The sequence below is a fragment of the Saimiri boliviensis genome, chromosome 19 (genome assembly GCF_048565385.1).
Source record: "Saimiri boliviensis isolate mSaiBol1 chromosome 19, mSaiBol1.pri, whole genome shotgun sequence".
Lineage (NCBI taxonomy): Eukaryota > Metazoa > Chordata > Mammalia > Primates > Cebidae > Saimiri > Saimiri boliviensis.
The window spans coordinates 9,864,292-9,890,913 of NC_133467.1; the positions used below are offsets into that span (position 1 = coordinate 9,864,292).

Here is a 26,622-nt window from a genome sequence, read left to right on the forward strand (position 1 = left end):
CACATTTCATAAATCATATCTCCTCTTATATACAGGAAAGCATATGTTGAAATCACTGAAATTACATAACTTGCCCCCTTTGAGTCAGTTTTCTTCTTATCACTTTGAACATGCTCATTTCAGGCATCCCTATGCTACGAGTGTGCCCTACAAATAGAGAGGTGGGAAACCTGCCAGGAGAAATTAAACTGTCAGTCTCCCCATCTTCCAGATGAGGGTTGATAGATACAGCTCTCTATGTTGTGGCAGCCTTCAATCTGAATTGAGCAGATTTCAAACATTTCTCTCAGCTGTGTACCTAGAGTTTAATCTCTGAAGACTTATTTCATTGCCGATCATTTGAAAGATGGGTAGACTTGAGTTTTACGCTATCCGTTTTTCTCTTGTCACTTATTGGTAAAAGAAGCACTGAGTAGGAAGTTGTGAAAGAGGATAAAGAAAAGCTTAGCAAACTAGAGGGTCCTGAAAAGCCTGTGAGAGACACATGGAAGGTAAACATGCTGGTCGCTTTTGTTTCTGCCAGCTGAGGTCATGGGAGCACGAACAGGGCAACTTCAGCTTGGACTGATGTCCTGATCCTTTGGAAGCTCTCTTGGGATGGAAGGGTTCTCAATTCCTGTTTTTGGTCTTACTCTTGTTACTATCTCAAGAGGGTTGCTTCTGTTCTAATCTGCTGGTTGCAGGCTTACGGTTGCCTGGATGATGAAATGTGCTGTTTATAGCATCAAGTACAATTTTCAGTAGGTTTTGACAAATCCTCCTACTGGCACTTCATGATAATTTAATCTGTCAGATGTACTTTAACAATACTTTTCACCACATATTAGTGAAACTCATGCAATTAGCTAGTCCTTGTTTTATTGTTATATTAAGAAAAAAACAATTTAAATTTAAATATACAACTCGTGGTGAAGAAAAAAAGACATACTTTCAGAGGGAAATCTTACAAGTGAGTTTTGTGGCTTAAAAATGGACCACCTTAAAATCTATATATATATTCTTTTTTTTTTGAGGTGAAAAAAATCTAGAAGGTTACTATGTATTAAAAAAGTAAGTGGCATAGATCTTTCTTTCACACTTTAGAAAACTAGACTTACTAAATCTCACATAGTCAAAGGACAAGACTGTTTAGAAGCATTTAAAATATTATGATTTTGGGGTACTTGAACATTTGAATAGGAATAAAAGCAATTTTTCTAGATAGCTTGAATTGTTTTTTTAAGATTGAGTTTTTGGTGCGATAAAAATATTTTATTTTATGATTGTGTGGTAGTTGTACAATTATAAATATATGTCAGACTCACTGAATTTTACTCTTAAATTTGGTGAAATTTTTGTATGTAAATCATACTTCAATAACACTGACAAGAAAAATGAAGTATTTTGGGATTTAGAAAAGGACTGGCTGGAATTTCAGGGAAGGGACTTTCTATGAACGTACAATATGACATCAAAATCATAGATAGGAACAGAAATTATTATTTTAATCAAAAGCCAAATGTAATGAAACTATTAAGAAAAATGAGTTACTGACTGTATTTTACATGTTTATTATACTCCTCATTACATTTCCCCACTTATATTCATTTGTACGTATATAGGTAGAGTAGGGTGGGGACAAGGGGATGGGAGGGTGGGTGTGTATCACATAAAAATGAAGAGGACTTGGGGCAGAGCAAGATGACTTAATAGAAGCCTCCAGTGATTGTCCCCACTGCAGGAACACCAAATTGTACAGCTATTCACACAAAAATCACCTTTATAAGAACCCAAAATTAGGTGATCACGGTACCTGGTTTTAACTTCCTATCTCTGAAAGAGGCACCCAAGAGGGTAGGAGAGGCAGTCTTGAATTGCCCGTACCACCCCGTCTTCCATCCACTGGTAGTGGTCCTGTGGCACAGAGACAGAATCTGTACATTTAGGGGAGGGAGAGCACAGGGACTTGCCATTGGACCTCAGTCACGGTGGAAAGCAATGCCAGGCAGAACTCAGCTGGCACCCATGGAGGGAGTATTTAAACAAGCCCTAGCCAGAGGGGAATCACTCATATCAGTGGTCAGGACCCCAGTGCTGGCAAGCCCCATCACCATAAGCTAAAGCACTTTGGGGTCCTAAATAAACTTAAAAGGCAGTCTAGGCCTCAAGGACTGCAATTCCTAAGCAAGTCCTGGTGTTCTGCTGGGCTTGGAGCCAGTGGACTCGGGGGACATGTGACCCAGTAAAACACCAGCTGGGGTGGCCGAGGGAGTGCTTGCATCACCACTCCCCTAACCCCAGACAGCACAGCTTGCATCTCCTGGAAAGACTCCTTCCTTCTGCTTCAGTAGAGTGAAGAGTAAAGAGGACTTTGTCTTGCAACTTGGATACCAGCTCAGCCACAGTAGAACAGGGAACCAGGAAAAGTCCTGAGGCCCCCATTCTGGCTCCTAGTTCCCAGAGGACATTTACAAACATACTGCAGGCTGGAAGGGAACTTGCTGCCTTGAAGAGAAGGCCCCAGTCCTGGCAGGATTCATCACCTGCTGGCTAAAGAGCCCTTAGGCTTTGAATAAACATCAGCAATACCCAGGTAGTACTAGCCATGGGCATTGAGTGAGGCTCAGAGCTGTGCTGGATTCAGGTGGGACCCAGCACATTCCCAGCTGTGGAAGCCACAGGGAGAGACTCTCCTGCTTGCAGAAAGGAGAGGGAAGAGTGTAAAATATTTTGTCTTGTGGTTTGGGTACCAGCTCAGCGGCATTAGAATAGAGCACCGGGTAGATTCCTAAGGTTTCTGACTCTAGGCCCTGGCTCCAGGATGGCATTTCTGGACCTGCTCTGTGCCTGGGGGAACTCACCACTTTGAAAATAAGGACACAAGCCAAGCTCATCTTGCATCTGCTAATTGTAGGGCCCTAGGGCCTTACGCAAACATAGGTGGTAGGCTGGCAGTGGTTATCACAGGCCTTGGGTGAGTCCTGGTGCTGTACCTGCCTTTAGGTCTGATCAGGTGCAGTCCCAGTGGTGGTGGCCACAGAGGTGCTTGTGTCACCCCTCCCCCAGCTCCAGGCAGCTCAGCACAGAGAAAGAGACTCCATTTGTTTGAGAGAAAGCGAGGCACAAGAAAAAGATTCTGCCCAGTAATCCGGGAAATTTTTCTGGATCTTATCCAAGACCACCAAGGTGGCATCGCTGTGCATCTGCAAGAGCCACAGCATTACTGGGCTTGGGGTATCCCCTAATACAGATATGGCAGAAGCGACTGAAAACTCAGATGACAACACCCAAGTCCCTTTGAATACATGGAAAGCCTTCCCAAGAAGAAGGAATGGTACAAACAAGCCAAGACTGAGAACAGTGCAATAAATACTGAACTCTTCAATGCCCAGACACTGATGAACATCCACAAGCATCAAGACCATCCCAGAAAACATGACCTCACCAAAGAACTAAATCAGGCACCAGGGAGAGACAGAGCTATGCGAACTTTCAGACAGAGAATTCAAAATAGCTGTTTTGAGGAAATCCAACAAAATTCAAGATAACACAGAGGAGGAATTCAGAATCCTGTCAGATAAATTTAACAAAGAGATTTAAATAATTGAAAAGAATTAGGCAGAAATTCTAGAGTTCAAAAATGTAATTGACATACTGAAGAATGCATCAAAGTACCTTAAAAACAGAATCGATCAAGCAGGAGAAAGAATTAGTGAGCTTGAAGATGGGCTGTTTGAAAATATACAATCAGAGGAAATTAAATAAAAAAGAATGAAACATGCCTAGAAGATCTAGAAAATAGCCTCAGAAGGGTGCGTCTAAGAGTTACTGGCCTTAAAGAGGAGGTAGACAGACAGATAGAGGTAGAAAGTTTATTCAAAGGAATAATAAGAAAGCTTTCCAAACCTTGAGAAAGAAAGAAAAATTCAGGTACAAGAAGGTTGTAGAACACTCAACTTGGGTTATAGGTTTAACCCAAATAAGACTATCTCAAGACATCCAGTAGTTAAACTTTGATGGTCAAGAGTAAAGAAAGGATCCTAAAAGAAGCAAGAAAAAAGAAACAACATACAACAGAGGCTGTGTGTGGTGGCTCATGCCTGTAATCCCAGAACTTTGGGAGGTCAAGGTGGACAGATGACTTGACGTCAGGAGTTCAAGACCAACCTGTCCAACATGGTGAAACCCCATCTCTATGAAAAACACAGAAGTTAGCTAGGGATGATGGTGCATGCCTGTAATCCCAGCTACTCAGGAGGCTAAGACAGGAGAATCACTTAAACTCAGGAGGTGGAGGTTCAGTGAGCAGAGCTTGCACCACTGCACTCCAGCCTGGACAATAGAGTGGGTGAGATTCTGTCTCAAAAACAAAAACAAACAGAATGAAAAAAAAATACAATGGAGCTCCAATATGTCTGGCAGCAGACTTCTTAGTGGAAATGTTGCAGGTTAGAAGAAAGTAGCATGACATACTTAAAGTACCAAAGGGGGAAGAGGGAAACCCTTGTATCCTAGAATAGTATATCCAGCAAAAATACCCTTCAAACATGAAAGATAAATAAAGACTTTCTTAGAGAAGCTAAGGGATTTTATCAGTGCCAGACCTGTCCTACAAGAAATGCTAAAGAGAGTCCTTCAATCTGAAAATAAAGAACATTAATGAGCAATAAGAAACCATGGGAAGGTTCAAAACTCACTAATAACAGTAAGAACACAGAAAAAGCCAGAATATTACAACACTGTAATTGTGGTGTGTGAACTACTTATGTCTTGAGTAGAAAGACAAAAGATGAACTGATCAAAAATAATAACTATGACAACTTTTCAAGGCATAGACAATACAATAAGCTATAAATATAACAACAGAAAGTTAAAAATGGATTAACAGAAAGTTAAAAAGATGAAGTTAACGTATAGAGTTTTTATTAGTTTTCTCTTTGCTTGTTTGTTTATGCAATCAGTGTTAAGTTGTCATCAGTTTAAAATAATGGGTTATAAGATATTTGTAAGTCTCATGGTAGCCTCAAATAAAAAATCATACAACAGATACACAAAAAATTAAAATCAAGAAATTAAAAACACCACCAGAGAAAAACCACCTTCACTAATAAAATGACAGGAAGGAAGAAGAGACCACAAAACAATCAGAGTACAGAGATATAGTAACCAAAACAGGATAATTTTGGCATAGAAACAAACACATACACCAGTGAAACAGAATAGAGAACCCAGAAATAAATCCCTACATCTACAGTCAACTTACATCCCACAAAGATGCCAAGAGCATACACTGGAGAAAGGACAGTCTCCTTAGTAAGTGGTGCTAGGAAAAGTGGAGATCCATACACAGAAGGATGAAACTAGACCCCTATCTCTTGCCATATACAAAACCCAAAATAGATTAAAGATTTAAATCTAAGATGTCAAAGTATGAAACTACTAAAATAAAACATTAGGGAAACTCTCTAGGACACTGGACTGAGCGAAGATTACTTGAGTAACGTCCCATAAGCATGGGCAACCAAAGCAAAAATGGACAAAAGGAGTCTCATCAAGTTAAGCTATGCACAGCAAATGAAACAATCAACAAAGTGAAGAGACAACTGACAGAATGGGAGAAAATGTTTGCAAACTTTCCATCTGACAGGGACTAATAACCAGAATGTATAAGAAGCTTAAACAACTTTGTAAGAAACAATCTCATAATCTGATTTACCTCATGCCAGTAATCCTAGTACTTTGGGAGACCAAGACAGGTGGATCACCTGAGGTCAGTTTGAGACCAGCCTGAGCAACATGGTGAAACCCCAACTCTACTAAAAATACAAAAATTAGCTGGGTGTGGTGGTGGTGGGCGCCTGTAATTGCAGCTACTCAGGAGGCTGAGGCAGGAGAATCACTTGAACCCAGGAGGCAGAGGTTGCAGTGAGCTGAGATTGTGCCATTGCACTCCAGCCTGGGCGACAGAGTGAGACTATCTCAAAACAAAACCAAAAAAAGGGAGACAAAAGATCTGAATAGACATTTCTCAAAAGAAGACACACAAATGGCAGACAGGTGTATGAAAAGGTGCCCAATGTGAGAAACTTCGGATGTTCTCACTTGTTTGTGACAGCTAAAAATTAAAACAATTGAACTCATGGAGCTAGAGAGTAGAACAATGGTTACCAGAGGCTGGAAAGAGTAGTGGCTGAGGTGAAGGGGGTTGGCTAATAGGTACAAAAATGTCGTTAGAGAGAATTAATGAGATCTAGTATTTGATAGCATAACAGGGTGACTGCAATCAACAATAATTATTGTACATTTAAAAACAGCTAAAAGAGTATAATTGGATTGTTTGTAACACAAAGAAAGGATAAATGCTTGATGTGATGGATACCCCATTTAAACTGACGTGATTATTACACATTGTATGCCTGTATCAAAATATGTCATCTATCCCATAAATATATATACCTATTATGGACACACAAAAATTAAAGACAAAAAAAAAAAAGTAGGAGATGTGAAAGTGGTGAGGGTATAGTTGTGGGGAGAGTAGTTCCTTCTACTCTCATCAGTTTAATTATGTGCATGTAATTAACATGTATTTCAAAGGACTTGTGTGTTATAATTACAATTCAAAAAGCATTTGTTTTTATAGAGAAACAGAGGAGCTCCAGTTGGTATTATTGGTATTATTATATAATTACTGCTTAATTTAAAATTGAGCCTACATGGCTGAAAATAACCAGAGCACAGAATCATAGTTTAGCTAAATCAGTTGCCTTATTATAACCATTTGAATGTTCTTTAAAATGATGGCAGAATTGATGCTAATTTGGAGATTACTATTGATTGATTACTCCTCTCGAAATTATTGGATTGATTATGCTGTGCTTTGGCAGCTGATGGCCACCCATTTGTCTTGATTTTTACATACTAACTTAATGATATGTACTAGTTTTAGTTGGACAAATATTGTGTGCTCTCTGAGCAGACTATTACTTTATACTGTTTCTTTGGAGAAAATTTCTTATCCACTTAAAATGAAATATGTCTTAAAATCATACCCCTTTGTAAAAATAGAAGGAAAAAATTTATCTATGAGCCTATTACCCAATGACAATCACTTATAATTTTGGTGTATTTTCTTTCTTCTTATACACTTATAAATTTGGTGTGTTTTCAGTCAGTCTTCTCTGCTCAGCTGGTTCTGTTTCTTTTACTTTTTTGTGATGGCTTTCTCTATAAAAGTCTGTATTCACTTTTTTATTGTTTTTGCTTACTTTATGATGTCTTTTTATATGTTAGATTTTTTTTTTTTTTTTTTTAAGAGAGAGACCGAATTTCATGCTTGTTGCCCAGGCTGGAGTGCAATGGCATGATCTCAGCTCACTGCAACCTCCAACTTTTGGGTTTAAGCAATTCTCCTGCTTCAGCCTCCTGAGTAGCTGGAATTAGAGGCATGTGCCACCATACCTGGCTAATTTTTGTATTTTTAGTAGACACGGGGTTTTATCATGTGGGTTAGGCTGGCCTCAAACTCCTGACCTCAGGTGATCTACCTGCCTCGGCCTCCCAAAGTACTGGGATTATAGGCAAGAGCCACCGTGCCTGGCCTACAAATATATTTTTAATGGTTGCATTCAATTTAAAATATACAATATCTTACTTCCCTGGGTTTACCACTCTCTTATGTTTTATTATACATAATTAGATCAGAATATACATTTCTTTTTGGTGGGAGAAAATTATTGTTTGCTTCGACTTTTATAACTTGAAAGCAGTTGATAAACAACCAAATTTAGTAATAATTAAGGTCTCTAATAAATATTGCATGTGCTCATTCTTATGGAAGTTAGAAAAAGTTGATCTCATAGAAGTAGAGAGTAGAATTGTGGTCACTAGAAGCTGGGAAGGGTGGAGGGAATAGGGAGAGTTTGGTTAAAGGATATAAAATTATAACTAGGAATAATAAATTCTAACATTCTATGGCACGGTGGAGTGAATACAGTTAAGAATAATTTGTTATATATTTTGAAATAGGTAGAAGAGAGGATTTCTGAATGTTCCCAACACAAAGAAATGATAAATGTTTGAGGTGATGAATATGGTAATTACCCTGATTTGATCATTACACATCAAGTACCAAAATATCACTCTGTATCCCATTAATCTGTACAACCATTATGTGTCAATTATTATGTCTCCTTATGGTCTCTTCAAATAGCCATAAATTGTTAATTGGTTGCATTTCCATATCTTTTTGATAATCTAGTCATGGGCTCTGAGTTTCTTTCTTAAGATGAGAGCCTTGATTTTTTATTTTTGCACATTTTGTGGCTTCCTCCTCCTCAGTACCCTCCAGTTGAAGGCTCAAACCCACTTCCTCTTTAAAGTTTGCCTCATTTCCCATCCATTCATTTCCCTGGCTTTGGTGTCACATCTTATTTTTTAAAATTATAACTACTATATACTTTTTTCTTTCTATCCCTGGGTAATTAATTGGACAGGACTTTTCATCCCCAACACCTCCCCGACCCCTAGCCCCCAACAAAAGACAGTTTCTTCTTCTTGAAGTTACTTTGGAGTGCCTATGATTAAAAACGACTTTTTTTTGTTATCTGGAGATTAAAGAGCCAATGACTCATAGAAGGCATTGTACATTTACATATATATTATACTCATTACCTAGGATGTTTACAGAGTTTCCCCCTTGGGAGTTAATATGCAGCTGCTTTTCATTCCTCACCTGTTACCATTACCCTAATAGAGACGAGTCCAAAGTGCCAGAGAAGCCCTTCAGGAGAAACAGCAAAACAGATGACAAAGCAGCTCATTTCCTTTCTTCTTAATGGTCTCCTTTTAAAGGTATTTCCAAAGCAAATTTGAGTGTTTTGGTTTTCCAGTGATAAATAACTTCTGATATTCAGACTGTTTACCTGTGATTATTTTCCCCTTTACACTGAATCGGATTAAGTCAACCACGTATTTTGTGTCACATAAACATGGTGTTGATCTAAATGTTCACCTCAAAACTTTCTCTGTAAACATGTAGTTTTGATGCCTTGCTTCCAACATGACGGTAAGCTTCACATGGGATTTGGAGAAAAGGAATCAATCACTCCAACACTCCCTTTGGGAACTCCTCTCCTGGAACTCAAGGCAGCTTCAAGCAGGTCACCTTGATTCGTCCGTAGGTCAGCACAGCACAGCTTGCACCAGCTATTTAAATGCTGAACTTACTGATCTTTTTCTGTGTGTTTTCAATGTGTCTCATACTAAATCACTACATAGTAAACATACTACTTTAGGGTGAAACTTTCTGACAATTTAGTATTTATTTGAAATCTTTCTGGTTCTCTAACGAAGGAAAAATAAATTCACAGTTTGTAAGAAAAAGAATAGTTTTGGAATGGAGTTTTCAAAAGAATTTTAGAGGTTTTTTACTAGTTTAAATATTTGTGTGAATGTTCCATTTGTGTGGCAAATTAATTTTCTGTGTGCATTCCCCTTATTCTGATGGTGGAGGATGTTGAGAGGGTAGACAGGGAAAATACACTTGCTGTAGAGCTAATATCAATTCTTTGCCTGGTTCTGACCACTCTAGGCTCCAAGGACCAAAGATGAGCAATGCACTTTCAATGAGCTGCTATACTGGAGAGAGAGGGCATATAAATAAATCACTACATTGCATTATGGTGTAGACTTTGGAAAAATGGGGGTTCAGATAAAGGACTGAATAAATATAGAAAAGATAACAATTCTGATGAAGGCATTGGGTAAGGAGAATTCAGGAGAAGCTTCAAGGTAGACTTGCAGTTTGACTTTGCAGATGAATAGGAGTTTATCTGAGTCTATAGGTTCCAGGAAGGGTAAACAGTCAGAAGGCAGAAGGCAGGTCAGAGATGTGCTATACTTAACCACTGTGGGGAGCGTGCCATAACCAGCACATACAAGGCTCTGTGAATAGAGGAGAAAGAGGCTGGAGCGGTGGGACCAACTTGAGAAGAACCTGGAAGAACCCAAGGTGGTTTTTATCAGGGGAATGACCTGATCAGTTACATGTTTCCCAGTGTTACCTTTGTGTGAAGAGTGGGTTTGAAAGGGGAGCAGTCAGAGGCAGGAGACAAGTTCACTGCTGTCATTATTTTCTTAAGAGATGAGGGCCTGAACCAATCATTGGTGGCAAGGTTGCTTTTGAGAGAGATCCCCAAGGCCAAAAGGGCAGGGTCTGCTGACTTTGGCACCAAAAGGAGGAGATCCAAAAGGATGATTCTGAGGTTTCTACGGCAGGCACCCAGGTGGTGGTGAATCTGTCAACTGAGTGAGATAGGGGAGCAGGTTTGAAGTGCCTGTCAGGACTTCCACAAGGAGTTATTCAGCAGGAGACAGTGGATATATATGGCAGGCATGTAGGAGAGGTTGGGACAGCAAACACACCTGTAGGAGTCATTGAGTTGTACAGGCAGTTCAGTGGGGTTGCGTTTTTAAGGGAGAGAGAGGGTGATTAAGAAGCGGGTAGAGGTGATGAATCTGAGAACAATGGATTTAGGATATTGTTTCAAGAGGTTTGGCGGTGAAGGGAAAAAAAGAGGGCAGTTGCCTGAGAGATAGATGAGTAATTTTCTTTTCCGAGACTTGAATGCATGTGTGGGTGAAACCTAGTGGAGAGGAAGACGATGGCGATTCAAGAAAAAGGAAATAATTGATGTGGTCAGAGTTTGGAAGAAAAATATTGGTGAGGTCTTCCTTTTGAAGTGGGCAGAAGGAGGAAAGTATAGTAGATAATGAGATGAACTTAGAGGTGGATAGAAGAGAAATGAAACTTTTGTACCTCCATTTTATATTATATGTATATTATTATACTTTAAGTTCTGGGGTACATGTGCAGATCTTGCAGGATTGTTACATAGGTACACACATGCCATGGTGATTTGCTGCCTCCACCCCTCAACCCATCACCTTCACTAGGTATTTCTCCCAATGTTACCCCTCCCCATTTTCTTAAAAGAGGAAGTCTGAGTAAAGGGAGTTTAAGAGTACTTTTGAAGATGCAAGAGCTGCTTTGAAAAGTGGAAGAGACAGTCATGGGGATAAGAAAAAGTTTGCTGAACAGCAATAGGTCCAGCCCAGGCTGGGGCTCATTTGACTGCAGTGGGACCAAGTGCACATCTTTGCAGTGTTTTCTGTACTGCTGGGAATCCTGCAAGAAGCAGCCAGAAAAATGGGCAGGTAGATTGATCTGCGGCTAAATATTGGCTGGACAGATTTTGAAGAAGGATTTTCTTAGGGATAAGAAAATCAAAGATATTCTCGACTGGTATTAATGAATCAACCATGGGTCCTGGAGATCAAGGATAAGTAGTGAAGGAAGTAAAACTTGGAGGAGTTCTAGGGACTCGGGAAATCAGGAGGGGCGAGAGCTTGGAAGGCTGAAAGAATGAATAGTAGAATAGCAGGTTTAAGAGAGAGAAAAGAAAAAGGAAAGAATGTTATGGGCCAGCCATCGTATTTTCATACATATCTAGTTAATCAATTCATGTTAAGTCATTCCTTCAATAATAAAAATATTTACTTTTGTCATATTATAAATATAAAATATTTTTATTTTGTTATATTAAATGCAACAAACGCTTTTCAATCTTACCCTGGAAATTGAATGTTTTACTTAAAAAAAAAAACCCTCATTTTAAAACTTTGGCCAAGTTGCATGTGATTTATTTGGAGATACACACACACACACACACACGCACACACACACACACACACACACACGCTATTCAAGAGGGATAAAGGGAAGTTAATTAGATTTTTTTGCTCATAGCTAATTTATCCTCCATCTACTGTGGTAGTCAAGTGAAAATTAAATAGTTACAGTTAGTCTAATATTATCATGTACCTGTTGCAATTAAATAAAGTAAAAATTTTAAATGTAAGCTCAAGTGAAGTTTTCAACTTAAGCCTCTTTTAGCACTACATGTAAATAATGTATTTCCCTTTTGCAGCTTTCTTCTTTCCCTCATTACTACTTTTTCATTCCCCTACAATGATATCTTTGTTACAAAGCAATGGTATCTATTTATACTAACCAGATCAAATTCCTTGATGCGAAGAGCTCACAGAAATTATAATAGACACATTTATTTGCATATGATGTTTCTGCTTCTGCAAGTAATATTCTTTCTTATAATGCTTGCATCTTTTATTTGGAGAGCTTCAAGTGATCTGGAAGAATCCCATTGTATTCCATAAAGGGGAATAGATGAGCAGATGGCTCCCACATCTGTAAAATGGGAATGTTCATGGATTTCTGAAACCATATTGAAATTTCAGAATTCCCTGTGGTGATTATATAACACGCTCCTTGAAACAATAGCTCATTCAGGAATGGGCTAGAATCCAGACCATTTGCCAACAAGCCATTCTTTAATCCTATTGAGATCATTATTTTCTCTATTTCATAAAGTCAACAACCTGACATTAGGGAAGCCTTTGCTATACAGTTTTCTTTCAACCTGTGTCTCTCTGTCTCTGTCTCTTTCTCTCACCCTTTTACATCTGTTTTTCAAATTACATTTATGTGTAGTTACACATTGGTAGTTCTCTCTTATCTCCATAGATTTCAAAAATAATTTACCATATGAAATAGAGCCAGGGTCATCCATCCTTCAAGCTACCCATCATCAGAGCCATACCTTATATATTATTCTATTCCTCTCCATCACAACAAAACAAAAGAAAACTGATAAAGTGGCCTCAGTATTCTGGAATATAGTCTCCCCCATCACCCCTGAAGTACTACACCATCTTACTATTCTTTAGAGAGTTTTGAAGTGGGTACTCTGATACTAGTGAGCACATATGTCAGCGCAAACTAACTTCTCCAGAACAAGAGTCTTCTCCCTCTGTGATTGTACAGATCCAGGCATCTTGCTAATGCTTACAAATGTCAGAATTATTCTTCATTACAATGCTGTTGAATATAACAAACCAGCCTCATCATAAGGGTCTCCTGGAGGAAAATATTGAAAACATAATTTTCTGGCTTCCCTCAGGTGGATTCTGATTCAGTAGGTCTGAGGTAGGGATTGGAATTTTCTACTTTTTATCAGGCAAGTGAGGATAATCTTACAGCCAGTAAGACAGAGGAAACACTGAGATCAGTGACTTTTATCCCTATATTAAGATGAAGACATGAAAGTTTTTCTAGAGAGGTACTGCTCAATATGGTAACCATTAGCCACATGTGGTTATTAAAATGAAAGTTAAACCATTAATTTTGTAAAAGTCACTATGTAAGATGAGAGATATGTTAATCTTCACAACAGTAACCATTTTATTACCCATATGTATCTGGTAACATCATATCGTAATCCTCAATTGTACATAATAGAATTTATTTTAAAAACTAAAGAGAAAAGAAAAAAAAGGCATTACGTTTTTTAGTCACACCAGCTACATTTCAAGTGTTCAGTAGCCCCCCTTATGACTAGTGGCCATTGTACTGCCACTAGTCATCCCCCAAATTTCTATTAGACAACACTTCTTGTAGACACCACATTTATTAGCATGTGATGTTTTTGCTTCTGTGAGTAATAACCTTTCTTGGAATGTTTGTATCTTTTATTTGCAGAGCTTCATGTACTCTTTAGGAATCCCGTTATATTCCCTTAAGAAAAGCAGATGAACAGATGGCTTCCACATCTGCAAAATGTGTTCTAGAGATAAGGTGATTTGCCCAAAGTCATAATTAATACGTAGTAGAACCAACTTAATGAGGATTTAGACCTGCACCTTTCTGAAGTAGAATCTTGTGCCACTGTGAGTCCAGCTTTGTTCAGTGGAGACTGAGTCAGCTTAAGGGAAAGGGTTGAAAGTTTGCTCTATGCTGAGTTTGAGCCAGCTCTCCTCAGATGTTTCTGAAAGCCTAGATGTCTTCCTTTTTGGACAGTAGGACTGAAGCAGAATGAGCCCTCTGAAAATGGCTTGGTATAAACTGCTAATGGTTGATATTTGGAGGGAATGCAGACAGATGACAGCCATTAATCTGACTGCACAATAAGCCAAATTTGTATCCATGAAGCAGTCCATCTCTTATGTACATCCAACCAACAGGAAGTTCACCTGGTTCAAGAGACCATCTACTTTCAAGATGTTTCCTTTTTGCAATGTGAAAATAACAGTTGCTCTTATATGGAGGCAGTTCTTCCTGTTCTTCCAATGTTTTAAATTTGAATCAGTGATTTGGATTCTGGAAGACTCTTACCTTGCAGAACCAATATTATTGAACGTTGGTTTGGTTTTCACCTATAAAAATCTGCAATGTACATAAAAGAAGCAGTATACCTAGATTTTAGCCCGCGTTGCATTCTCTATTCATGTTGGGCTGGCTGCATCTGTCCTGAAGAAGGGGCCCCTTTCCATAGTTTGAACATAAATGCTATACACCTAGCAGCCATCTGAGACTCTATGAAAAAGCTTTCAGTCTCATAAAGATCATAAATATATTATTCTGATAAAAGTGCCAGCATTGTTTTTCCATAGGACTTGACATAATTCACCCCAAATTTATAAACAATGCCTACATGTCAGTAAGAAGAAGACATATGGGGAGAGGATATGAAGTCACAGAATAAGAAACATCAATGGCCAGTAAATACATAAAACGTTGTTCAACCTCACTAGTAAATGCAAATGAAGGCACCGTTTTTCACCCATTGAAATTGGCAAAAATGTGGAAGTGAGACAGTTCTGAGAATTCCTGAGGATGTGGGAGGAGGTTAACTCCTAGACCCTGCTATGGGATATGAATTGCACAGCTACTTTGGAGGGCAGTTTCGCTATATGAAGTACAGGTGAAGATGCTCACACTTTGCCCTTGTATTCTTAACACACACTAGAGAAACTTAAATATGTATGCACCAGGAGATTCATGCACCAAGATTCACATAAGCATTGATTGTATGAGGAAAAAGAGAGGAAATGCGTGAGAGATTCATCAACAAGGAAATAAATTGTAGTATATGTTAGAATTATAAATAACAGTTAAAATAAGTAAATTAGAATTAAATATACCATCTACATTTGTGTATATATATATTTACACTTATATATGAGATATATTTCATAATGTGGGTGAAAAAAAGCTGCAGAATGATAGGTAGAATTAAGCTTGAACACATGTATAATAATATTATGGATGGATACATACATATGTTGTAAGAGTCTAAAATGACTGACAGGAGTAAACACACACCAGTTTTAGCATAGCGGTGCCTGGTGATGTTGTGGGGCAGGGTAGAGGGGTTGCAAATTTAGCTGTAGTATTTTGTTTAAAATTTTTTGAGGCAAACGTGGCATAATATTTCCATTTTGTTTAGCTGAGTCGTAGGTATATACTATTCACTTTATTATTCTGCCCGAAATGTTTCATAATTAAAGAAAATACACACATACACCAAACTCTTGTTATAGTGGTCTATAAATCAACGTATCTCATCTCTTGGCATATATGAAGTTGGTTACAGAGCAGAGGCCAGTGAAACTTTGTTAAAGACTTTTTAAATAACATGCAGATGATGGGAATGGTTCATAGCAATACCTTTTAACCTTGATTTTGTGCAAAACAGATTCTTAATCAGTAGATAAGAAAATCTACCTAATTAGTGCATTTTCCCAGGGAGCCTTATGGTATTAGCCAGCAAAGACTGCAGCTTTAATTGAGACAGTGATACAACTTAATTGGAACACCTGAATGAGATTAAGAGGGGGTTATTCATATAAGGTCAGCTGGTTTCCCTGGTGCCCAGGGCTCTGCTGGGTCTTTGCCTTTTTGCTGACAGAGGTTGCTCTGCCAACTGGGATGAAGCTGAGCCAAATGCTGCTACTGTCTTTCATAGATCACTTAGTGTAATGTCTTAAATACAGATTCCATGTATTTCAGCATGTATTGTGAAATGCAGTGGCATGCTGATTCTACTGGCAAACTTTAGAACTTACTACATAGAAGCACTAGATATTTGCATTGCCTTTAACTTGTTATTGATGCAGCAGTTTAATATACATTAAGTGAAACAAATTGATAGTTGTGTTAAGACTCAATAATGTGTTTTAATTGATTGCATCTTTATTAGGGTTCTCCATAGAAGAGAAACATAACTAATGGGATATATATGTGTGTGTATATATGTGTTATCTGTATTTGTTGTAAAGAATTGGCCCACACAGTTATGGAGGCTGACAAGTCCAAGGTCTGCAGTTGGTAAGCTGGAGGCCCAGGAAAGCTGATGATGCAGTTCTAGTCTGAAAACTAGCAAGCTGGAGACCCAGGAAGAACTCATGCTCTAGTCTATGTCCCAAGACTGGAGAAGACCAATGTCCAAACTCAAGGGATTCAGGAGGGAGAACATTTCTTCTTACTCAGGCTTTTTGTTCTATTCAGGCCTTCAAGTGATTGGATGAGGGCCACCCACATTGCCCAACCTGCTGTACTCAGTCTGCCAGTTCAAAAGTTCATCTCATCCTGAAACACCCTCACTGACACAGTCAGAATAATGTCTGGGCATCCCGTGGCTCAAAGTGACCCATAAAATTAATCATCACTACATCTTTTTACCCAAATTTAAGATAATTTCACAAGGCTTCTTGACAATATAGTTGTTATTAGTAAAGAGTACTTATATACATTCATTAATTTTAAAAAGTGCTTGAATTCCTCTATAAAAATTAATGTAGTGCTAACAGAGAAGGAAACTCTTTAAAAAATGTCACTAATCTTTAAACATTTTTTTCATAAATGTTCTATTACTAACTAGTTTTGTGACCTTGGATCAATTAATTTCTTGATCTGAAAATAGGAGAGCATTAGAAAAAAGATCATTATGATCCCGTCCAGCTCTAGAGGTCTGTAATCTTTGATCTTTACATCAGCATATGGATGTTGAAATGTGATTGGTATTGACATGTCTATACTACCTGCTACTATCCAGATGAATTCAAGTTGCTTTTATAGGTGGACTGTGGAATGTAGTCTCAGTTATTTATGGTTCTACTTCATATTTAATCTCCTTGGTTCATGCAAGGACTAGTTAGAAGTAAGTCAGTTTCACCTATGAGGCCTGGACTCCAAGCAGAGCTGATATCATGAGGATCCAGCACATTCATTAAGCGCTAGGTGAACTCACCCATGGAAGAGCAATTTCCATAGGAAAAAGGAGTGACTTTAAAGAACATACTATCTACATTGTCAATACTATTGGATTTTCAGGTGGAGTTTTTTTGCCTCTATTTTTAGAGCATCATGTAGCATATAGCTTTGGGGTAATTTTTCACAATATACATTACTTAGGAACATTTAAATTTAGTGATTAACTGATCCAGTGACTGGCAGTCATCAGTTTGCCAAATAAATGAAATTTGGCTCTGTGATGAGCTGTATTTTCAACTGTTCTAGGTCAGATTTTATGACTGGAGATGTTTGGTTTATTATCAGAAAAACTATATCCAGAGACTTAGTGCCTGACCAAATCATGTAGACAGTGGGTCAAAACCATTTTGGCACGTCTCAGAATCTTGTGAGGATAAGTTAGAGCATGTTAAAGTGATTTTCACTAATAAGGGTTCCATCAACCTTGTGAATAGTTTCAGAAAATGTTAGCTGGCTGCAGAAATGTTGAATAGTTTATAGACTTCTTCCTGGACCCTCCCAAGCCTAGCAATGCCACCCTCCATTTTCTAGCCAAGTTCACTCCTTACTGTTACACATATCCGCAAACTGACAAAATGCAAGCATATCTGGGCCCAAACCATAGTTATCTAGAAATGCATTTTTTTTTTTACATTAATGGCATAGATTCTTGAGAAAGAAAAATGTAAAATATGAAGCAAGCATTTCAAACAAATATATATCTGTTTAAGAGAAGAAAAATAAAATGAAATAAGAAAAAGGAAAAGACAGGAAAATAAGAGAGAAACCTAGAAGGGACACCAATGAAAATGATGTGTTGGAAGGGAAAATCACTCAAATTCCTAGGCTTGTTGCCTGGGTTATTTTATGCCTGGCCTGATTTCTTTTAATGTGCATGTTGTGTTCATTTGCATGGTTGCAATCTTTAAGCAAAGTATATTTTCAAGATTTTGGAATAATCTGAGAGCCTCTGATAAAATGTGTGCAGAAAAAAATTAATAACTATGATTAGTCACAAAAAAGAGCAAAGAGAATCTCATTATTTCAGTTTCTGAATTTCAAATATATGTTTTCCTTGAAACCAAGAAAGGTTGTTTAATGGGCAAAAACATTGTTATTCTTCATGAATTCATAGTTCTTGTGATGCTCTCTTAAAAAGCAGCTGTATCAGATTAGTTTAATTTTCTTTTTCACACTCTTCCTTCTCATTTGTGTAAAGAAAAAGACAGCCAATCTGTGACTTCCTTAAGGGACATTAGACAGCTTAGAAAAGTGGCAAAATAAATAAGATTTATTCTCATCAGATGTGTCATGAGAAAATTGGAGGCGTGCTGTGAGGTAATGACAAAATAATCCTGAAAATTTCCAAGCACTTCTTCCAAGTGGAATGGAAGGAAATTTAAAGTCAGCTTCCATCTATTTACAGCTGAAGCAAGATGTGTACATAAATGTCTGGGCATATATATTTTTCTAACGACACTACTGGTTTCCTCCCCTAAAACAGAGTAAACCAGACTTAAGGTCCTAGAGTTCTAGAAAGCTGTTCTCTGCAAAAGTTGACCACAGTGGGATTTTAATTTTTCTGTGGAATAAGGTACTGGGTATTGTAACATAAAATGGAAGTATGTCTTTCCTCTTTGCCCATCTTCTCCCCTTTCTCTTACTTATATTAACCTGCGAAGGTATTGTTCTAGTAAATGCATAGTGCTGATTGGACTGTAATTTTTATTTCAGTGGTCATTTGCAGAAAACATTGTTTTTGCTTCTGCTTATCCACTGGAGCTGGTATATACTCTCTTACGTAGCATCTGTAAGAACATTAAGATTCATTAAATGCCTTTGATGGCCTAAGCTTTGTGGCCAGATTAAAGATACTGGGCTTGCTTTTTGAACAGGATTTGGGAAGAACTTAGGGTTTCTCACAGTCTCAGGGCAAGTTTGCTGCAGGTTTTACTCGCAGAATTTGGGAAGCAGGAAATGAAGCTTTATTGTTTGTTCTTAAGCATGCCTGCTTTCCTTCCAGATACTGGCTGAGCCATAGGAGAGTCCTGGCTCTGCTTTGATATATTTCATATAAGCTCTTGCGAGCATAAGTGTTTGTGTGTTTCTCTTTGTGGATTAATATTCAAAGTAAATCACAGAGAACTTAAGTTGGTTTTTATGTCTTTTATTTTTAACTCAGGGTGGCATTTCTGCAGGGTAGGCTGCAGAATCAATGCTGCCCATGAATCATTTTGCCTTTTTCTGGGAGAGACAGTTCAAAAACCTAACTCTCAGACACCAATAATAAATGTGCTTTAAAAACACACATACACCCCCTTCAGTTCAATTATGGAGAATCCAATTTATCCCCATTCTTTAAGGCCTTTACCAGAAGAAAAAGAGAGTCCTTGGGCATTATTCTATGTAATTAGATTTTTACCCCTCTGTATTGTGAATTGGGATTTCTAGTTTCTTCCCCTAAGGTGTAAAATGATGGTGCTTAGTGACCTAAGACTGTAGCTGATGTTATAATTCATCAAGACTTTTAAAGTGTTATATATTGAGAAACTCTGGTGAAAATAAACAATAGTGGATACTGTAATTTATTTTATAAATATTAAGTCTATTTTATTTTTTAGAACAATTTGTCTTGTTTCTCAAAATTAATCTTCACCTGAAACGTTGTTTTTAAGAAACTGTGCCAATGGCCAGATTAATCTTCTCGTATGTGGATTTTCCTCAGTTGCCGGGAAATAACCACCTGGTTAAAATAAACTTATTTTTATATATTTCTATATGTTTCTTCTTCATAATAACAATAAAAACATAACATCTGAAAATCATGATTTTTCTTGCAATGTTATAGGAAAAACCAAAGCTAAAATGTAGATATAAATTGTAACAGTCTAAACTATTTTTAAAAAGAATTGAAAAAAGATTAGCGGAAAATGCGGTAAAAACCATGTTTGGATTATTTATATCTTTTTGCACTTAATATGTACATTTCTATGCTTTTCTGAAAGTAATTGAAATAGGAAGCTGCATATTTGAGAGAAGATTGTAAAACAGATCTTAGTTGTGATGACATTGAGAATGTTGGGGGAATGAGGCATAAGCTGCTATAAATAGTATCTTTCAAGAAAAACTGCTGATAAACAGTAGATTTGAGTTGATCTGCTTCAGGACTAGGAACTGGTTGTAAAAGAACCTTCTAGAATGAGAAAATACACACATTTGTCAGGCTCTTTAGACCTCATAAAAGTTTTTCCCAGAGCCTTATGCTTGTCATGGTTTCAGACTGGTTAAGGAAAACAGACAAGCCAAGAAAAGATTTTGTTTGTAAATTATTTCCCACAAATAATTTCATGGACAAAACTCATTTAAAAGCTTGATTGTAAGCGTCTGATTTTTTTGTAAACAGATATGAATTGAATTTCAAGTGTGTGTGTGTTTGTGTCTGTGTGTGTGTGTGTGTGTGTGTGTGTGTGTGTGTGTGTATTTGAAACAGGGTCTTGCTCTGTCACCCAGGATGGAATGCAGTGGTATGATCATAGCTCACTGCAGCCTCGAATTCCTGGGCTCAAGCAATCCTCTGCCTCACCACAACCACCCACCACCACTGCTGCGGAGTAGCTGCAACTACAGTTGTGTATCACCACACCTGGCTAATTTTTAATTTTTTTTTTTTTTTTTTTTTTTTTTTGTAGAGACAAGGTCTCTCTATGTTGTCCAGACAAGTTTCAAACTCCTGCACTCAAGTGATCTCCCACCTCAGCCTCCCAAAATGCTGGCATTACAGGTGTGAGCCACCATGCCTGGCCAAGAGTGTATATTTATGGTGATTAATATTTAAGTTGAAAACTTGAATATTATCAATCAATACTATCAATATTTCAAGCTGAAAACTTGAAAATTATAATAGTTTCTCCTTTCCTGGGGCATTGGTATGGGTTTTGTTGATAGAATGTATTGTAATTTGGTTTACAATGGCTGAATATTTACTCAGCCGTTCTTTCATTCATTCAACAGATATTTGCTGAGTATATAAACATAATATACTCTTGGAGGAGAGATAAGCTGTATTTGAACAGCTGTAGTAAAAGTGGTACACAATTTTGGGAGAATGCCAAAGAAGGTGTGATTGCTTCCAGCTGGGGAGATCCAAAGAGGCTTCTACTCGGGTTGGGACTGTCATGTGGGCTTGAAGGTTCTGAAAGTGGCTGGCAGGGGATTTAGGAGGAGAAAGGAGGAGAGGAGGCATAGGTATGCGCAGGGGCAAGAAGGCTTAAGTTGAGTGAAAGAAGTGAGAAGTAAAGACAGTTGAGGCAAGATCCCAGGCCTTTGGTGCTAGGACAAGGGGTCACTAGAACCCTGGGCAATGGGGAAACTGAAGATGTTTTTTTTTTACAATGATAGTGGCATGATCTTGCAGCAGCATGTTAAATGAAAGCTGCCAGTCTGGGACAACCCAGAAGGCTGTACCTCTATGACTAATGAGGTGTGCCCCTTATGATTTTCAAAAGAGTGTCTTAGTAGCATTAGTGCCAAGATTTGGTTCTGAAATATAGTTCCCCACTCTAACATCTGGGCATTTTGTGACTTGTGCTATCTTTGAGTGGGACCAAGGTGGCCAACTTTGATTTAGCCTCTCCTGTTCTGCCCCATCAGCCCTGGATTCCAGCTACGTCTCAGAACTGGCCTCTGCTGCACACACCAAGCTTTGACTCGTTCCCCGTAATCCTCCAGGATCTGTGTATCAGCTGTGGCACTCTGCCTCCCACTCTTCTGCTCTTCACTTTTTTGTTCCTGTTTTAGAGCTGAGAGCTGGTTAAGTTTTTTTGTTTTGTTTTGTTTTGTTTTTTTGTCTCTTTTGCTGTGATGCTAAGGTACGTTAGATTAGGAGTCTTTTTTTTTTTTTTTAAACAGTCTTGATCTATTGCCTACAGTGCAGTGGCATGATCTTGGCTCACTGCAACCTCTGCCTCCCAGGCTCAGGCGATTTTCCTGTCTCGGTCTCCCAAGTAGCTGGTATTACAGGCATTTACTACCACGCCCAGCTAAATTTTGTGTTTTTGGTAGAGACAGGATTTCACCATGTTGTCCAGGCCAATCATGAACTCCTGACCTCAAGTGATCTGCCCACCTCAGCCTCCCAAAATGCTGGGATTGTGCGAGCCACTGTGCCTGGCCTAAGATACTTTTAAAATGTCGTTGAGAGATAGTAGAGGCTTAATTGAAGGTGTGGTGGTTGGGATGGGGAAAAGGAAATAGATTCAAGAAATTTCTGGAAATAAAAGAGACAGCATCTGATGACTGAATCTGGGAATGGGGGAGAAAGAGTCAAATGAATGCTGAGTTTTTGAGCCTGTGTAGATTTAATGGCTTTAAGGGGGTCAGTACATATTTTTCTTAATTTTACAAGTTATGTGGACAGAGCTGTCAAAGAGGTGTTTAATAATTTGTTTCCACTGCTATAAAGAAATATCTGAGGTTGGGTAATTTATATAGAAAAACATTTAGGGTGGGCATGGTGGCTCATGCCTGTAATCCCAGCACTTTGGGAGGCCGAGATGGGTGGATCACTTGAGGTCAGATGTTCAAGACCAGCCTGACCAACATGGTGAAACCCTGTCTCTACTAAAAATACAAAATTAGTCAGGTGTGGTAGTGCATTCCTGTAGTCTCAGCTACTTGGGAGGCTGAGGCAGGAGAATCACTTGAACCCAGGAAGTGGAGGTTGCGGTGTGTCAGGATTGCGCCACTATGCTCCAGCCTGGGGGATAAGAGTGAAACTCTGTCTCAAAAAAAAAAAAAAAAAAAAAAAAAAAAATTAGCCAGCGGTGGTGGCACAGTCCTGTGGTCCCAGGTACTCAGGAGGCTGAGATGGGAAGATTCCTTAAGCCTGGGAGGTAAAGGCTGCAGTGAGCTGTGATTGCACCACTGTACTCTAAGCCTGGTGACAGAGTAAGACTGTAAAAAAAAAAAAAGAAAGAAGAAAGAAGGAAGATAGGAAAGAAAAGAAAAAAGAGGTTTAATTGGCTCATGGTTCTTGATTCTGCAGCCTGTACAGGAAGCATAATGCTGGCATGTGCTTCTGGTGAGGGCCTCAGGAAGCTTACAATCATAGCAGAAGGCAAACTAGGAGCAGGTACATCACATGACAAGAGCTGAGTAAGAGAGAGGAGGAGGTGCCAGGCCCCCTTCAAACAACCAGCTGTCAAGTGAACCAAGGGGGCAAAACTCACCTATCCCCAAGGAGATTGCACTAAGCCATTAATGAGGGATCTGCCCCCATGACCAAAACACCTCCCACCAGGCCCCACCTCCAACACTGGAAATTACATTTCAACATGATGTTTGCAGGGGACAGAAGATCCAAACCGTAGCAAGCGGCCTCTTTTAGCATCAGTGATGATTACCTTGAAGGGTGTTATGAGCAGCTTGGTCAAGTGAATTGCACTAACGCAATGCCCAGCACAAGCTGTCCTAGACAGTTTTCAATATGCAGAATATTTTACTTGCTCCTCATGAAACCCTGTGATATGGGCATCTTATTATCCTCATTTTACAGGTGAGAAAATTGAGGTTCAGAGAGAAAAGCTCAATGAAACACAGCCCCTAACTTACACTTTTTGCTTCAGTTCATTAATGTCGATATTTTATTTAGTTGGTTTTAATTCAGGAATGCACTGAGGGCCTTCTATGCTGAACCTTTCTGAAAATGTAGATTGTGTTTCTTTAGAACCTGCAATGAGTGGGGCAGCTCTTCTGTATACAGCAGGGCAGGATGGCCCTAGTGCAAGAGTTATAGTAAACCACTTTTTTTCTTCTCCTTAATTCTTTAGTTTAGCTTGAGGACTTTATCCTGGTGCTTGCCCAAGGGACACTCTCATCACCATGATCATCATCCTTTTAATTATGATCAATTACTGAACATTTTGTATGTGCCAGCTATTGTGCTGAGCACTTTACTGCATTACTGTACGGAATCATTAGAATAACCTTATGAGGCTGCTACTCTTGTTTTCTTCATTTAACATGTGAGCAGAAAGAAGTAACTCACATGAGATCCCGCAGCTGGTAAGTAGTAGAGATGGGATTTGAACCTGTCTATCTGACTCCAGAGTCCATCTTCCTAATCACATGGTATTTTGCTCCAACATCAGACTGTTTTTTAAAAAATTAGAAATGGAGTCTTGCTCTGTTTCCCAGGATGGAGTACAGTGGTGCAGTCACAGCTCATGGCAACCTCAAACTTCTGGGCTCAAGCAATGCTCCTGCCTCAGCTTTCCAAAGTGGTGGCTTATAAGCATGAGCCACCAAGCCAGATCATCCCCTGCCTCAACACAAACTTTGCTGTCAGTCTTAGCATCCCTACGTTGGGTACTTACTTATTTGGATTTAGATAGGTTTGATCTAAAATCCAGATACACTTGCCCAATAACTTCACGTTATTCCCCCACCCCAGAACATGTGATATTGTTAGCTATTTCATATATATTTTGAACTAGTTGTTAGATTAATTACCTAAGGAAGCTGCAGTTGCTTCTTTATAAATGCTGCCTGGTGGATGATGTGTTAATGGGACAGTATGCAGGTATTCAAATCACAGAAGCATTTTTCTCATCCATGAGAAGAGAGCATTATGGCACCTCATCAGAAGCACAGCATTCCTGGGGGAGGCTTGGTGATGTGGCAGAAAATCAGCTTTCAAAGCTTTATAGAGTTCATCATAAAATGACATCCACCTCCTTTCATTTCAATCCAAGTGCTTTCAAGAGTACAAAAATAAACATCAGAAATTAACAGGCTACGTTTCTGATAGACCAAACTGTCTTCTTCGACCTAAAGGGCAAATTTTATTTATTCATAATTTATATGTTTTAGTAAAGTGAGATTCGTTCTCATTGTGGGAATTCCCATACTCTCCCACTCCTATGTAAGAAAATTATAGACAAGCATAGAGAATTGCATTGCATAAAAGCTGATAACATAATGGCCAATTCGATGATTATAAAGCCTGAGTGTATTAAAGTATTATGCAAATACTGATTAATTGCAATACCATAAACTCGCAGAGCAAGCAAAAGCATGCCTGATTTAAATTATAGGAGCTTTTATTTGGATTTCTGCAGAATCTATTATTAGTGGGTCTCAAAGCACCTTATAAGTAATAATTATTAAAGCTCGTAAACATGACCAGTAAATGTCATGTTATTAAGTGAATATGAAAGAATTCCTCTTTACCTCATATGGGCATTATAAGACCTAAATGCCCAAACAAAAGTAGGATTCTTTGCATATGGAGAGTATTCATATGGGTGTCTTTGGCTATGGTTCTATAGGCTTAGAAACAGATTGCTATGGATTCAAGGCTTTCCTATTGAGTACCTCAATCTATGTGGTTAGAACTCTTCACTTATTTTTGAAATTCTACGTACACTATAGCTCTAAACAAATCTTTCCAGTGTGTTATATTTTAATATTTCTCTATTGACTATAATACCAAATTTTAAAAGCAAAGAATGATGTCAAATTCACATGAAAGTATTTTAAAATATTTTGGAATATTGCATTGGGTGTATTTTTCCCCAAGCTATACCCTGTTCTGTGGACTAATCGCTTGTCAGCACAGTCAGTGAAGCTTTTGTTTCTTTCTGTATCCTGCAACAAGTACTTGAAATCTTGTGAGGGTTTCTAATCTGCATGAGAGTGCTCCTACACCCTTTCACCTCTATTCCTCCTTCTCTCTTTTCTCCTTTGCAACTCCCATATTCTCTAAAGCTAAGTACAGATTGGAAAGGCACAAGAATGCTTCAGGTGTCTGACTCTCCCTGACCCCTCCATCTGAAATCCTCAAGCTTCCCCAACATGGTTCATATTCAATTTGATTTACTTCTGGTGTTGAGAGATTATTTAATACATTGCAGTTTCTGATCACTGTCTTGAGGCAGCTGGACTTTCGTACTGTACTTGTACTTCAATGGCACACAGATCCAAAGAAATGTGTGGATTAGTGAGCACCTTCCTTTACGGTTGGGATGCAGGAGGCTCGAGAGTTGAATAACTTGACTGAGGTTGTACAGCTGGCTTCTGCCTCACAGTTAGAATCGGGATCCAAACTCAGGTCTCTTGGCTCTTATACCAAAGTTTCCCCTTCTGTCTTGTGGTAGTTATATACTGCTTTGAATCACACAAAAAATTTTAAACCAGAAATATTGGAGCAGAATGAGAGGAAACACTTTTGATTTTATCCAGGACTGTGAGTCACAAGACTAGAAGTGGAGGCTCAGGGAACTGAAGAAAAAGGGAGTGATGTGCATGCAGAACTGAAGGGGTACACCTGGGATTCTTGTTTGAAAGGAGGCGCTTAACAATTAGAGGTCAAGGGGAGTAAAGGGCAAGTTGAAGTGGAGAGAGGGCGGGGTAGAAGAGGAGTCTTAGAAGGATTAGAGGGATGGCTGAGTTTACGGCCATGGCGATAGATCATT

At 38.6% G+C, this 26,622-nt stretch overlaps 1 protein-coding gene across 2 annotated transcripts in view; it reads left to right on the forward strand.

Annotated features, from left to right (window-relative positions):
* The window catches only part of NIBAN1 (niban apoptosis regulator 1), a 210,409-nt gene that overhangs the window by 86,937 nt on the left and 96,850 nt on the right, over positions 1-26,622 (forward strand). The gene's annotated exons all lie outside the window — the stretch shown is intronic.